Source organism: Stegodyphus dumicola, chromosome 3, assembly GCF_044657685.1.
Source record: "Stegodyphus dumicola isolate Sdum_Otavi_A_Nest chromosome 3, ASM4465768v1".
NCBI lineage: Eukaryota > Metazoa > Arthropoda > Arachnida > Araneae > Eresidae > Stegodyphus > Stegodyphus dumicola.
Genome location: NC_140770.1, coordinates 168,459,019 through 168,473,082, shown reverse-complemented (window position 1 = coordinate 168,473,082; position 14,064 = coordinate 168,459,019). Strand labels below are relative to the sequence as shown.

Sequence of the window (14,064 nt, the reverse complement as noted above, 5' to 3'; positions counted from 1 at the left end):
ACGAAGAGATCGCAAAAGTGAAACTAGAACTCTAGAAACAGAATTTGAATTGGTTGTTGATCCTTTTGTACAAAAAGTTCTGTTCCGGCAAATAAACAGTGGAAGGGGAATATTAAGACAGCCGTCACGCCTGCTCTGAGACACTTTTTTTCCGGACATGAGAACTCTATAAAAAATTTTCTTTCGTCCTAGTTGACCATTTGATTTGGTGTAACTTCAGTTTTTTTTTTTTTTTTTTGAAAGGGTATTCGAAATATTCTTTCAATCGTTCTTAGACACAAATAAGACTGTGATTATTAGAAATATTGTGTTACTTTTCAATTATCCGCAACAGAGGTTTTAATACACGATATAGAACTGGAATGTTTCTGGCGTACTTTCGAGTAACGCCAGTAATACGCACGCCGAAAGCCACCTCAAACATACGCGTACCACACACGTGTTTGAATACACCTCGATTTACCCACTTTATAGTTTACCTTCATTTCTCCGTTTAGTCATAACGACTCGTAATAGGCCTATGGAGTAGGTTGATTGAGTAGGTTTGGTTTATTAAAATATGGCAAAGCACGCAAGGGTTATCTGCTTAAGAGGAGGGTTCCCTTCATGGAGGACTTTCTAAGGGAAACTGATTTGGTTTGGGTTGGTTTATTTAATTATGGCAAAGCATACTAGGGCTATCTGCCTAAGGGGAGGAATGCCTCTAAGGGAAACTGGCTCGTATACACGTTACACATGGGGAAAACCACGAAAACGCCCACGCAGCCAGCCATTCACTTGAAATCGCACGCAGATTGGAGCTACAATATCTAGCGACTTGACCTCCCGGTCGTTGGTGGGGCGAGGCTAATGAGAAAGAAAGGGTTGGGTTTCTTCAGAAATTTGGTGTTCTTACGTATTATCTCGTCGAAAAAGTAGGCGTTTACGTATTATTACGAGAAAATGGGTACTTACGTATTATCCCGTCGATCCTGAAACTGTCACCTGATCATGAAACTATTACAAGCAGAGCGATTTCACCCTATTTGTAGATAAACGAGAAGTAACAACACACATATAGCATCTGCGCTTTCGTTTGTAATCTCTTCCCACCACATTGATTCTCAATGAATCACATTTGTTTTTTTATAAACATGGTTATAAATTAGCTGTTAGTATTGTACTTTTTCTTCCATTAAAAAAATATGATGTGAACCCAGATAATTTCCTTGTACAGCCTATTAAATTATACATACTTTTGTTGCACTTCATTTACCCCTATTTCCCCAAATTATTCTAATTAACCGATCCCTTAAGGCAAGTTGAAAAAGGCAATAAAAGTTGCACATTCTGCAATTAAGCATTCTGCTCATTTTTGTTGAACGGCAGTAAAACTTCATGCAATTTTATTTTGTCATAATGAGTATTAAACTTTCCAAAATATAAGTACAGGAGCCGGAAGACTTCATTAAAAGTTAGATTTCGTTATTTGTCCACAAAATGTTTTTAAAATTTGATATTGCTAAAATATGAATATTTTCGTTATTTAAAACACTATACGACTACAACCAACGCTAGCGAAAACAAATCTCGCGTAAGGACGCCTAACTAGATGTTATAGCAATCCATATACATAAATCTTCTAAGTTCCACGATTAATCGATTTTGAGTTATGCGGGATACATACGCACGGACGGACGGACAGACGTCACGAAAAGTAGCTTTTGAATCCATTTCGCAATCCGTTTTGAAATAAAAAGGATCCGTCCATAGTGTTTTTTATAACCATGTAAAATGCAACAAACAGTTTCTATGGAAAATACTGCCTTTTGAAAAATATTCAAGAGCGGAACAAAAACAAGAATCCCTGCCATCCCATAGTCTTTAAAGTAAACATGCTACAAAACGTATACAATCTAGTTTTAAATATCCTGAATGTTTGGTTATCGGCGCTGTATGATTTTCTGTTATCCCTTAATACCAACTTTAAAGCTGCTGAACAATAGTTCAACCCGGTTTCTAACCCAGGCGAAAGAACTATTAGCATCAGTGCTTACGTTTTCCCTCTGTGTAACGTAGAAACGAGATACTTTCCTTTAGAAAAGCCTCCACAAAGGCATCCCTCCCATTTGGCACAGAGGCTTTCTGTACTTTACCGTATTCATATTACCTAACAGTTTAACTGGGGTTTCGAAAATAAATTATAGTTTTGTTGGTTTATAGCAAAGCTGAAGAGGACCACCTGCCTAATAAGAGGACGCCTAGTGAAGGAGCTTCTGGAAGAAACCGGCTCGTATTCACGTTAAGCATTAGGAAAACCACGAAAACCTATTAAGCACCAAGCCCATTCGCCTTCGAGTTCGAACCCAGGACGAACTATCAGTATTCGGTGGTCTTACTCACTCAGCCTCTGTTGGGGCTAATGTAGAATACAACACTATATGAATAAAACGCACATGTATCATGCACAAACTTAAGTATGCATCATTACAGAAAATGTTTTACTCGATTCCTACGGAATAGTATGCACCCTTCCCTTCCCCATACACGAGGCAATATTCTTGTTCTTAAAAAAACAATCACATATTAAAAAAAAATCTGAAAGGTTCCAGACTTTAAATACGTTCAAAGGGGCGTTCTTTTAACGTTTTGTGAGTTACCTTTATTTATTAAATATCATGTTCTACGTACTCAAACTATAAAATTCAGTTCAACAGCAATATCGCAAATTAATTTTAAAATGTGCATATGTTTAGAATTTCCGATACAGAGACTAGCGAGCTGGAGATAAAAATGCTTTCCCCCAGTACAGTGTTGCCACTGTTCGCTTTGAAATCGTTTAGCTTTTTAATCAAAAATTCGTTGAAGTGTTACAAAATCTGAAATCGATAATAAAACAAATTTCAAATTCGGGCTTCCACATGCCCATATTCAATGAAAGATTACGTTATTCAAATTTTGGTGGCTCTAGTAGCTTTGTTTTATCACAGTGCGATAAACGTACATACATACATACATGCAGATTCTTCATTATTTAATTTCTTTAAATATAAGACTTATGGTGGCAACGATTTGAAAAGTGATACAGCCTTTTAAAGTTTTCGACGCAAAATGTCAAAACGAAATTAATAGTCCTTCAGGGCAAAATTGCTCACTTTGGACTAAAAAAAAAAAAAAAAAACTGTTTATACTAGTTATTTTAACGTTGCTACTTTCCAACAGGCTTGATTACAATAACTATTAGTGGGGTGGAATCGTATCACTTCTACGCTTTTTTAAAAGCTGTCACTTTGCATCAGATTTTCATTTACGTTGATGAAAAATGCAGGTCAACGGCCTGTCGTAATCACACGTATGACTAAAGAAATAATCAAGTAAATGAAACTTGTTACAATTTAGAACCGACAACCACAAGAGTCATATCTTCCCTCGATGCGATCGTGCTTAGTATGCATATGTACATCCGAAAGTGTCCATCCAACCCCATCAGATGAATCAAGAGTCGGGGCCGTCGAAACAACGCCCAGTCCTTTTATTGAGTCTGATATGGAACGTCCTGCCTGTCGAGCGCTGCGGCCCGGTTGTTTGACCAAAGAAAAGACCAACAAAAAAAGTGAATGTAGTTTGACGAGTCAATGGGTCTGTTGGACGAGCCTTTCGCAGAATGAGGTTACGCACTACGATTCGAGTGGACTGGCGACGGGAAAGCACTGTAACAGCATTCCGATGAGGTAAAATCAGCGAATTGTGGCTGATTCGCTGAAAGTCTTTCGATTTAATTACAATATTACTTTTTGATTTAAATGTTTCTATTTTTACGCTGTGCTTAGAATTAAAGAAGGAAGTGTTTCGTAACAAAGTCAAACACTACCACACAGGTCTGAAATAAAATACAAATTAATGAAATTGGAATCTTTTTCGTAATATCGTAAATCTTTTCTAAATATAAGAAACTATCATAAGTATTTAGTTAACTTGGATCTTTTCCTTTATACGATAACATACTCCAAGCAATTTTCTAAAGCAGGGGTTCTCAACCGGAGGGGACTTGATAATTTCATAGGCGAGGGAACGTGGTCAGACTTTTATTTAGCTGTTAAGTATTTCGATTTAATTTATGAATATAAATACTCTAAGTTTTGGTATTTATCATTCCTATACTGTTGTTTAATTTAATATAAAACGCGTTAAAATAATCTAAATAAATGTATATGCAAATTAGGAGATTGAGAAAGAACGGGTTAATAATCTTCTAGCAATGGTGAAGGGGGTCATGGATCAAAATAGGAAGAAAAAAAATTGGTCTAAAGATATATGTATAGGCTGAAAACGAAGCTACTATATTTGCTGTGGTTGCTAATCGTACTTTAACTTTTAACTGTTATTCTTTTCTCTCATAACAGGGCTTTTGTTTACAAAATAAGTATTGACAAGGAAATATTCTCAAATTATGTTATTCTGTTTTAGTTATTTGTTTACTTAAATAGCGGATATTTTCTGTTATAAAACAGCACGCGCCAAACAATTCTCTACACAAAGATTATGAGGCGATTTGATTGATGGTACAAGTTGAAATTAGTCGATCTTTATTTATGCGAATTTTCATGGAAAGTCACAAGAAGGAAATCCCCCCCCCCAAAAAAAAAAATCTAAAAGCTTTCACATTTTATAAATTACATCCAATAATGTTTTTCAACATTTTGTTAAAAATGTTTGTGTGTTACCTTTATTTATTAAATATCATGCTCTTAGCACTTAAACCACATAAAATTTAATTCAATAGCAATATCGCAAAATATTTAAAAGCAGCATATCTTTAGAATTCTCGATACACAGTTTCGAGCACTGGACATAAAAAGGTTTTTTCCCGGTGTTGCCTTTGCTCGCTTTGAAACCGTTGAGTTTGTTAATCAAAAATTCGTTAAAGTTTTACAAAATTTGAAACAGATAATAAACAAATTCGAAATTCAGGCTACCAAGTACCCATGTTTGGTTGGAGGACTATGTTATTCAAAATTAGATGACTCTAGGTACCTTTGCTTTTTCACAATGCGAGAAACATTCATGCAGATCCTTCATTATTCAGTTTATTTAAATATAGGCAATAATATTTGGTGGCAATAGCTTGAAAAGAGAATCAACGCAGAAAGTGAAACGACGCAAAATGCCATTTGGAGACCAATAGCCCTTTGGGCTAAAAAAAAACTGAAGGTATCTTAGCCAATATTATTACGTGTTAGCGACATTTGAAATGTTTATTGGAGGTGTTACGACAACAAGAATCGGAGTATGTTTCCGTACCTCTTAGAACCGCGCTTGTTTCAAAATGCTGCTAAAAATCTGTTATTTTATTTAAATTTTTTAGCACTTCCTGATTATCTGAACCTTCGATTTCAGAATCTTGTAAAATTGCCGTGTGTGTGGTTTTTTATATATATATATATATATGCATACCACAACCGTAAACCCATGCATGCGTGCACTACATACGTGGATTTATATCCTTTATATTTGTCATTTCAACTCCACATTATCCACTGGCTGTAAAAACGTAAATATCGGCAAACAGACTTCTGTCTTTTCTCATATAATCTCTTATTTATTATAAAATCCTCCCTTTTATTAGAAGTTATAAACAGAACAACCCTAATGAGCCATAAAAATAGCTAAACAAACGATTTTCGTCAACTCACAAAGTAGCTAATGAGTTGGCGACTTTTTGTGGCGGAGCTGATAATAATTACCGAAATAATCTTGCATGTTTTAGCTTAAAATAATGGTTTTGGTTTATTAGATTACGGCAAAGCACTCGAGGGCTATCTGCCTTAAGGAAGGGATGCCTTCGTGGAGGACTTTCTAAGGGAAACTGGCTCGTATACACGTTACACATGGGGAAAACCAGGAAAACGCCCATGCAGCCAGCCCGTTCGCGAGATTCGAACCTCGGACTGAACTACCAGTGTTCAGCGACGTTACCGCTCGGCACTGGAGGGCTATAAAATAATGAATGGATAATTTTCAAGTTCTTCATTTCACTATTCGTATCTTTGCAAATATTGGCAACAATTTAACGTTTTTGGCATATAAGCATATTTTACCTTGTTGATATGAAACGTTTTTCAAGAATTAGAAACTTTAATGAATTTGGGCTTATCAGCGAAGTGGACAAGACTGTTGAATACAGATAATTCAACTTGGGTTCAAATCCTGACAGAAGAGTTGGTTGCATGGGGCATCTCATTGATTTTTCTGCAAACTATTCGAATTATGGCCAAAGCGTACTGCCTGCTCAAAAAATAGATGCCTTCATGAAGGATTTTCAAGTGAGCTTTGGCTCTGTTTTAAGGTTACACATGGAGGAAATCTTCGAAATTAATAACGTAACCGTCCCATTCGCTAAGTTTGGTTAATTTAATTATGGCAAAGCACACTAGGGCTATCTGCCTAAGGGGAGGGATGCCTTTCGTGGAGGACTTTCTAAGGGAAACTGGCTCGTATACACGTTACACATGGGGAAAACCACGAAAACGCCCATGCAGCCAGCCCGTTCGCGGGATTCGAACCTCGGACCGAACTACCAGTGTTCAGCGACTTTACCGCTCGGCCGCTGGTGGGCCCCATTCGCTAAGATTTAACCTTGAACTGCCAGTGTTTAGCGATTTTACTCCTCAACCACTGCAAGGTGATCTTCACCATGTCTGACATGAATACCAGCCAGTTTCCAATAGAAAATCCCCCCCCCCGAAGGAATTCCTTTGAGCAGATAGTTCTTAGTACACTTTGCCATAATAAATAATCCATTCCAAACCAGTCATGTTCACATTCACGTATCTTCTTTTTCGCCAACAAGCAGAGTAAAATTTACTTCCGAAATTGTAATTCAGAACTAGTTTTGATAAGCTAAAATTACTCACTGCTGTTTCCAATAAAAAAAAAATAATAAGAGACAAAGAATGAAAAACAGCAGGTGTTTTAACACCCAAGTAACATCCACTCCCTACAGCAGGCTGGTTAGAGAACAATGCCCCAGCAAAATGCAGCTTGTATAAAATCTTTGAGTTACGTTTCTGAAGAACAGCTCTTTTTGTCGTAACTTTTAAAGTAATTTTTTAGGTAAGAAAAATATGTTATATATCTTATAAAGTCTTACACCATCTCCAGCATGATATATTTACAGTAAATCCCCTCTTAGCTAACCAAGTAAGGTACAATAATCATAGGTCATACAAATTTAAGAAACTTTCAAGATAAGATGGAATATTTGAGTTTGGTTTTGTTCAAACTACGTTTCTCAGTTACTAAAAAAAAAGAAAAAAAAAATGGACAGCGATATTAACCGCTTGCCTGATTATCCCGAGTTATCCCGGGTTCGTGTATATTGCAGTTAATTATTATCCCGAGAAAACTCGGGCAAAGCAGAATTAGTCAGTACGATGTGTTTTATCCCGGTTTTACTCGGTCTGGAGGAAATGAAAAGAAATATTCAGCTTTTATCGGCAGTTCGCCAAGTTTTGTTGGTTTCGCGGTTCTTTTGGCGGGACTGGTCACATGTTTTTCCTATTGTCTAGTATACGTCGGCTTGTGGATTAGTAATTTAAAAGAAAGATAGCTGCATTGAAAAATGTAAAATAATGGCGATGATACAAGATAGCGAAAGCGATGATTTTTCAGATAGTGATTATAACCTCAAGGCATTTTCCAGATGTTATTCCTGTTACTGAAAAAAAAAATCAAATCCAATGAGACAGTGTTTGTTCTCTATGCTCCCGTAAAAGAAATTCCAGAGGTAAGCCAGTAAGAAAAGAGACCAGATTACCAGTGTATAGAAAGTCAGGTATCACTTTGTGTTGTCCCTTGTTTCAAAAATTCTCATACAACGACTAATATTTAATTTTTTTATTTGCCCGAGATAACTCGGGATAGTAAACTAATATTAAAAATAAATGCTTTTACACCTGTAAAAAATTAAAAATTCAACTCAAAACCTATATATTTTGTTTTGTTTCGTTTTCCTGTATTTAATAATAAAATAAAAAAATGTGATGATTTTTTTGTAATTTTTTTCAAAAAAATGTGCAAGGGAAGCGGTTAAATCAGCAAAACAGAATTTTAAATGTACCAATTTCGGGAATAACTGTAGAATGGAAAACCGTAAAAGACTTAGAAAAGATAGTATTTTTTCGTGACTATACGTACGCACGTATCACGCTAAATCAAAAACGATTGGCCGTAGAACGTTGAAATTTTGCGCATGGACTGCCATAACATCTAGTTGTGCATCTCCCTTTTTATTGCAATCCGCAAAACCAAACATATACATACAACACCCAACCACTTACACGGCTTAAAGTCCTTACCGGACCTTTACTTTCGCAGTCGTTGAATCGTAGTCATATACTTCCAATTACTGAAGTGTTTTAAGTGCCTAAAATACTCGTATTTTAGCAAAATCAAATGCAAAAATAAAAACTTGAATTTCGACAAATGATGAAATCTAACTTTTAATGCGGTCATCCAATTCCCCTTACATATATTTTGGCAAGTTTTACATTCGTTACGAAAAATAAAATTATGAGAAGTTTGACTCCCACAAGACAAATACTGACTGGATATTTAATTTCAAAATTTGCAGTTTTTGATGTCATTTTCACCTTGCCATAAGGAATCGGTTAATTAAGTTAGAATAATAAGAGGAAATAACTTTAAATAAGGTGTAACAAAAAATTGTATAATTTAATAGGCAAGACAGTCGCATGGTATCCACATCAAAATTTTTTTATACAGTTTTCTTCTTACATTTTAATGTTTTATTTGTAAATATATATTTTAGATGAGCTTCGGTAAGGTTCCTCAAATATGGCAAAGCACACGAAGGCTATCTGCCTAAGGTAAAGGATACCTTCGTGGATGGATTTCTAAGAGAAATTGGCTCGTATTCAAGGTCACATATGGGAGAAACCACGAAAGCTAACCATGCAGCCAGCCCGTTCGCCTGGCTCTAAAATTCAGGTTGAACTACCAGTACTTAGTCGTCTTAACCTCTCGGCTACTGGTGGGACTTATTTTTGATAAAAAAACAAGTAATCTCAGAATATCATTTGCAAAAATTAGTAAATATGTAAACTTATGCCTTACATATAAATTTCATATAAACATGATCCTGAAATGTGGCGGCACATAGCTGCTCCTATGCTTTGCTAGGAAGCAACTCGGTAGATTGTTCATTGCTTAGACCAATGGTTCTCTAGCCTGTTTCGTCCCATGTGCCCCTTCGACTATTGCTGGAAAATCCTTCCCTCCTCTTCCTTTTCAAAACTCGAAAAATGTGTGTACATTTATTTCGTTTTAGATTTTTTTTTTTTTTTTCCTTTCCTTACAGCATAGCAGGAAGCAGGTGTAGTCAAGCTAACCGTGTCTTTCCCGTAGCGCAGAATTCTCCCTTGGTTGAGGACCCTATTTTAAAGCATATGAATACTTAACGATACCATAATGCAAATCTTCTCTAAACAAAATGCGATAGTATGTATTTTATTTTTGACCTTTAATTGCTGAGGTTCTTATGACTTATCCGAAACGTTTACTTCTCAGTTATTTCGGATAAACTTTTATTATACTGGAATTTAATTTTTTTAATGCTCCAAATTTTTTATCCTAAGGAATGGAAAAAATGGAACCATTTTACACGAAAAAATTAGTTGAATCCATGCCAAAACATACGAAAAGTGTAATTATAGATAAAGAACATCCAACGAAATATTGAATGTCCCGTAATTTTCATGTTTTTATTAAATACAAAATGTTAATCTGAAGTGTTAGAATACGTATGTGAGTTAATTTTTAGAGCTTTCTGAATATTTTTTTAAACCAAAAACGTTTTTAATAACTTCTTTCAAAACAAACAGGTTTTAAATTAGATGATCAGTAGTATATGTCAAAAAAAAGTCATTTTGCTAATATTTCGTAAGACATTTGCGAATAAAACTGAAAAACAAAAGCGTCCGAAAACCAATGTGAGACGCTGTATATGAAATTTTTCACTTTTTCAAAGACGATAATGATTATTCATACAACAATTCTGTCAGGAACACATTCACCACAGTTCAATCAACCGATTCATTCAGCAGTTTAGCAGTAAGAAAGCAATCATGCATTGTTTAAATATCGCATCTGGCTTGTATTATGAATATATATAGGAAGAGAGCTTCGCATGAATTGTTTTGAGGGCTTGTATGAAGAGGTACCAATTCCCCTTCGTAATTCGGGATCTTTCTACCGAGTAAGCAATAATACTATTGTTTTCAAACTTTATTTTAGTCCTTATTTATTTTTACATTGTTTTTAGTCTTTATTTTTGCCTTTTATTAACTGTTCTATTATTTACAAATTCCAATTTTTAATTTCCACAATATATTTATTATAATTTCACTTCACATTTCATAGGATATAATTTTTTTTATCCCAATTAAATTTTATCTTTGCATCAATAACGCAGGATTTTAGTTTTTAAGTCTTGTTTAAATAAATTTGGAAATTCCTTAATTTTAAAGTTTTTCTTTATAAATTTTATATGTATGTATTCGGACAGACGCACGCATTTAAATTTATATAGCTTTTCATGTTCTATGTACTATCAATTCTAACGTATATTTTATTATTATTACTAAACATTCCGTAAATTCGAGGTAATTTGCTTTCACAACCTTGATAAATCGCAGCATAGTTTCGGAATTTTAGATATTCATACTGAAATAGTTCATGAAAAATAACGCAAAAGATTATGCATTAAGTTGGCACAAAAGAGTCTAATTAATAAAAATTCTTGAAAAATAATATATCGGCATATCTAGTCAATTCTAATGTGTTTCATTTTTATCATTATATTTTTATTAAAAAACGTTCCTTAAATTCGTAGCAATATTTTATGGCATCTGAACGACAACAGCAAAGTTTCAGAATTTTAGAAATCCATACACAAATTCTTCATGAAAGTGAAAAATAACAAATAAGATTATGCATTAAGTTGGCATAAAGTCTGGTTAATAAAAATTCTTGAAAAATAATATATCTGCATGACTAGTAAATTCTAACGGGTTTTAATTTTATCATTATATTATTATTAGGTAACATTCCTGAAATTCATAGCAATATTTTATAGCATGTGACCTACAGCAGCAAAGTTGCAGAATTTTAGAAACTTATATACAAATTGTTCATGAAAATGAAAAATAACGCATAAGATTATGCATTTGGCACAAAAGAGCCTTCATGAAAATTCTTAAAAATAATATATTAGCCATAAATCTTAAATCCTAATGTTATTCATTATTATTAGAACATTTCGTAAATTCATAATAGTTTAGTTTTATAATGCTTGATGAATGGTAGAATTTTAGAGTTTAGAAATTCATATAAAATTGTTTGTGAAAAATAATGCATATGATTATGCAAGTCTGGCAAATGAAAGTTCTTGAGCAATAATATATCGGTTATGAACAGTAAAATCTAACTATTTTTTTGTAATCATTACTATTATTAGAAAACGTTCTGTAAATTCGTAGTAATTTTCCTTTATAACTTTCAAGAATAACAGAAAAATATGAGAATTCTAGAAATTCATATAAAAATTGTTCATGGAAAATAATGCAAAATATTATGCATTAAACTTGCTCGTAAACGCTCGCTTGCCAAATTAGTAGAAATTCTAGGAAAATAATATATTGGCCACGAATCATAAATTCTAACGTGTTTTTGTTTTAGTAAACGTTCCTTAAATCCACGTTAAATTTTTTATAACGTTGAGGGAAAGTGGGAAGATTTTAGAAATTCATATAAAACTCTTTCTGATAAATAAACGTTCTTGGAAAATAAAGTACTGGTCATAAATCGTAAATTCTAGCATGTTTTACTTTTGTTATTATTATCACCAATATTAGGAAACGTTCATTAAATTAACAGTAATTTTCTTATTTAGATAATAGTGCATACGATTACGCATATAAAAACGTTGTCACAAAAAAGGTTTGCTTACCTGCTTAGCAAAGTTCTTGGAAAAATAAAATAACGGCTCTGCTGACTTCTTCAAACTCGATTCCGTTCGGAAAGGGATTATAAAAACACACTTTTTTTGAAACGGTTGAGCTTTCACCTAAATCACTACAGCATCCTAACAATGGTCCAGCAAACGCGTCACACACCAGACTTTTTAACAACAGCAACGAATCAGAAAAAATTACGAACTAAATTAAAGAGAAAAAAATTGCTACGAATCTCTCTTTCGCTCACTGACTCTCACTCTCCGAAAACTCACAAAGCAGTTCGCTACGCGCCACACGAGTTCTAAATGACAACAAGTGTTTGTACACCTGCGAATCCTTCGACGAAGCGGCGTCGAGCCTCAACGTGAAGGGGTCACATGATCTGGCCGGATTCCTCTCGTTCCCCCCTCCGGTCTTCTGTGGGCGGTTCCCAAAATGCTGCCGTGCGCGTGCGTTGTGACGTAGCGGCGCGTGCGGTTTTCGAAGAGAGAGCCGCGCAGTTTTTAGAAGATGGTTAACTTTACTAGACTTATCGTAACACTGACTGTTACGTTAGGATGTTAAACTTCTGTTAATTTGACGAATATCGCATGATTTCAGAAGCATGCATAACATAATCGCAATTCGAGACTTAAATTTTATCGAGCTTCTAAAATGTTTCATATTTCCTAAAGCAATCACTTTGTTAAAATTCTGCAAATCCTTTATATAACACAGCACTTGAAATCTTTCTTTTACTCAGAAAGGAAAACTCCCTTCCCCCCCCCACTCGAATAGATAGTTTATTTGAGTATTATATATATAATGATAATGACGATATGTATCCTTTGACTGGGACTGCCCGTCACCAACGTGTTGTTCCGGTGATGACGGACTGCCCCGGTTTGATGATGTGGTTGCGGTTCGACTCGCATTCACCAAATATTGACCAAAAAATCTTTAATGTTTGAGATTTTTATAGATTCTATAGCACCAAAAAGTCGAATTTATTGGCCTTCATGAGAGGTCAGTTAAAAAAAATTGGAATAAATCGAGATTGATTTTAAGCTAATTTTTGATATTCCTTTGTGAATTACTATTAGGTAATGTTCTTTTATTTATAATTTTATGAAGTTTGACATGTCGGAAGAATTTTCGCACAAGAAATTTACAAATTTTCAGATGCTATTACTATTCTTATACATTTTATTACTTTGGAAATAAGAAATGATTTTAATTTTTAATTTATTCAAATAAAAAAAAGTAACACTAAAAAAAATCTGAAAGCCTTCAGATTTTATATTGCGCCCAAAAGGGACTTTCTTTAACGCTTTGTGTGTTACCTTTATTTATTAAATATCATGTTCTTCGCACTTAAACCATAAAATTCAGTTCAAGAGCAATATTGCAAAATAATTTTTAAACGAGCATAGCTATCGAGTTTCCCATACAGAGACTCGCGCGCTGGAGATAAAAGTAAAGTCGCTGAACACTGGTAATTCGGTCCGAGGTTCGAATCCCACGAACGGGCTGGCTGCATGGGCGTTTTCATGGTTTTCCCCACGTTTAACGTGTATACGAGCCAGTTTCCCTTAGAAAGTCCTCCACGAAGACATCCCTTTCTTTAGGCAGATAGCCCTCGAGGCTATGCCATAATCACATACACACACGCTGAAGATAATTTTTTTTTTTCTGCACAACGTTGCCACGGCTCGCTTTAAAATCCTTGAGTTTGTTAATCAAAAATTCCTTAAAGTTTTACAAAATATGAAATCGATAATAAAAGAAATTCCAAATTTCAAATTTAGGCTTCCAGATGCCCATATTCGCAGTAGGATTACGGCATTCGAAATTGGATGGCTCTAGTTACGGTTGTTTTACCACAATGCGAGAACCATACATACATTTATGCAGATTCTTCATTATTTAATTTCTTTAAATATAATACAGGGCGATAATATTTGGTGGATACAATTTGAAAAGTGAAAACACGCTTGTTGTACTCGAATTCTATTTAAGTTCCGTAGTAGGTCTTTTAGGAAAAAATCACATTGATGAATACATTTTATGA

The 14,064-nt window shown here is 34.5% G+C and overlaps 1 protein-coding gene across 2 annotated transcripts in view; it reads right to left on the bottom strand.

Annotated features, from left to right (window-relative positions):
• Positions 1-12,326, bottom strand: part of LOC118185319 (uncharacterized) — a 212,121-nt gene extending 199,795 nt beyond the window's left edge. For both annotated transcript variants that reach the window (XM_085813592.1, XM_085813594.1), the window contains exon 1: positions 12,008-12,326. The gene's annotated coding sequence lies outside the window, so the exon portion shown is untranslated. The remainder of the gene's footprint in view (positions 1-12,007) is intronic.
• Between the last annotated feature and the right edge of the window lie 1,738 nt (positions 12,327-14,064).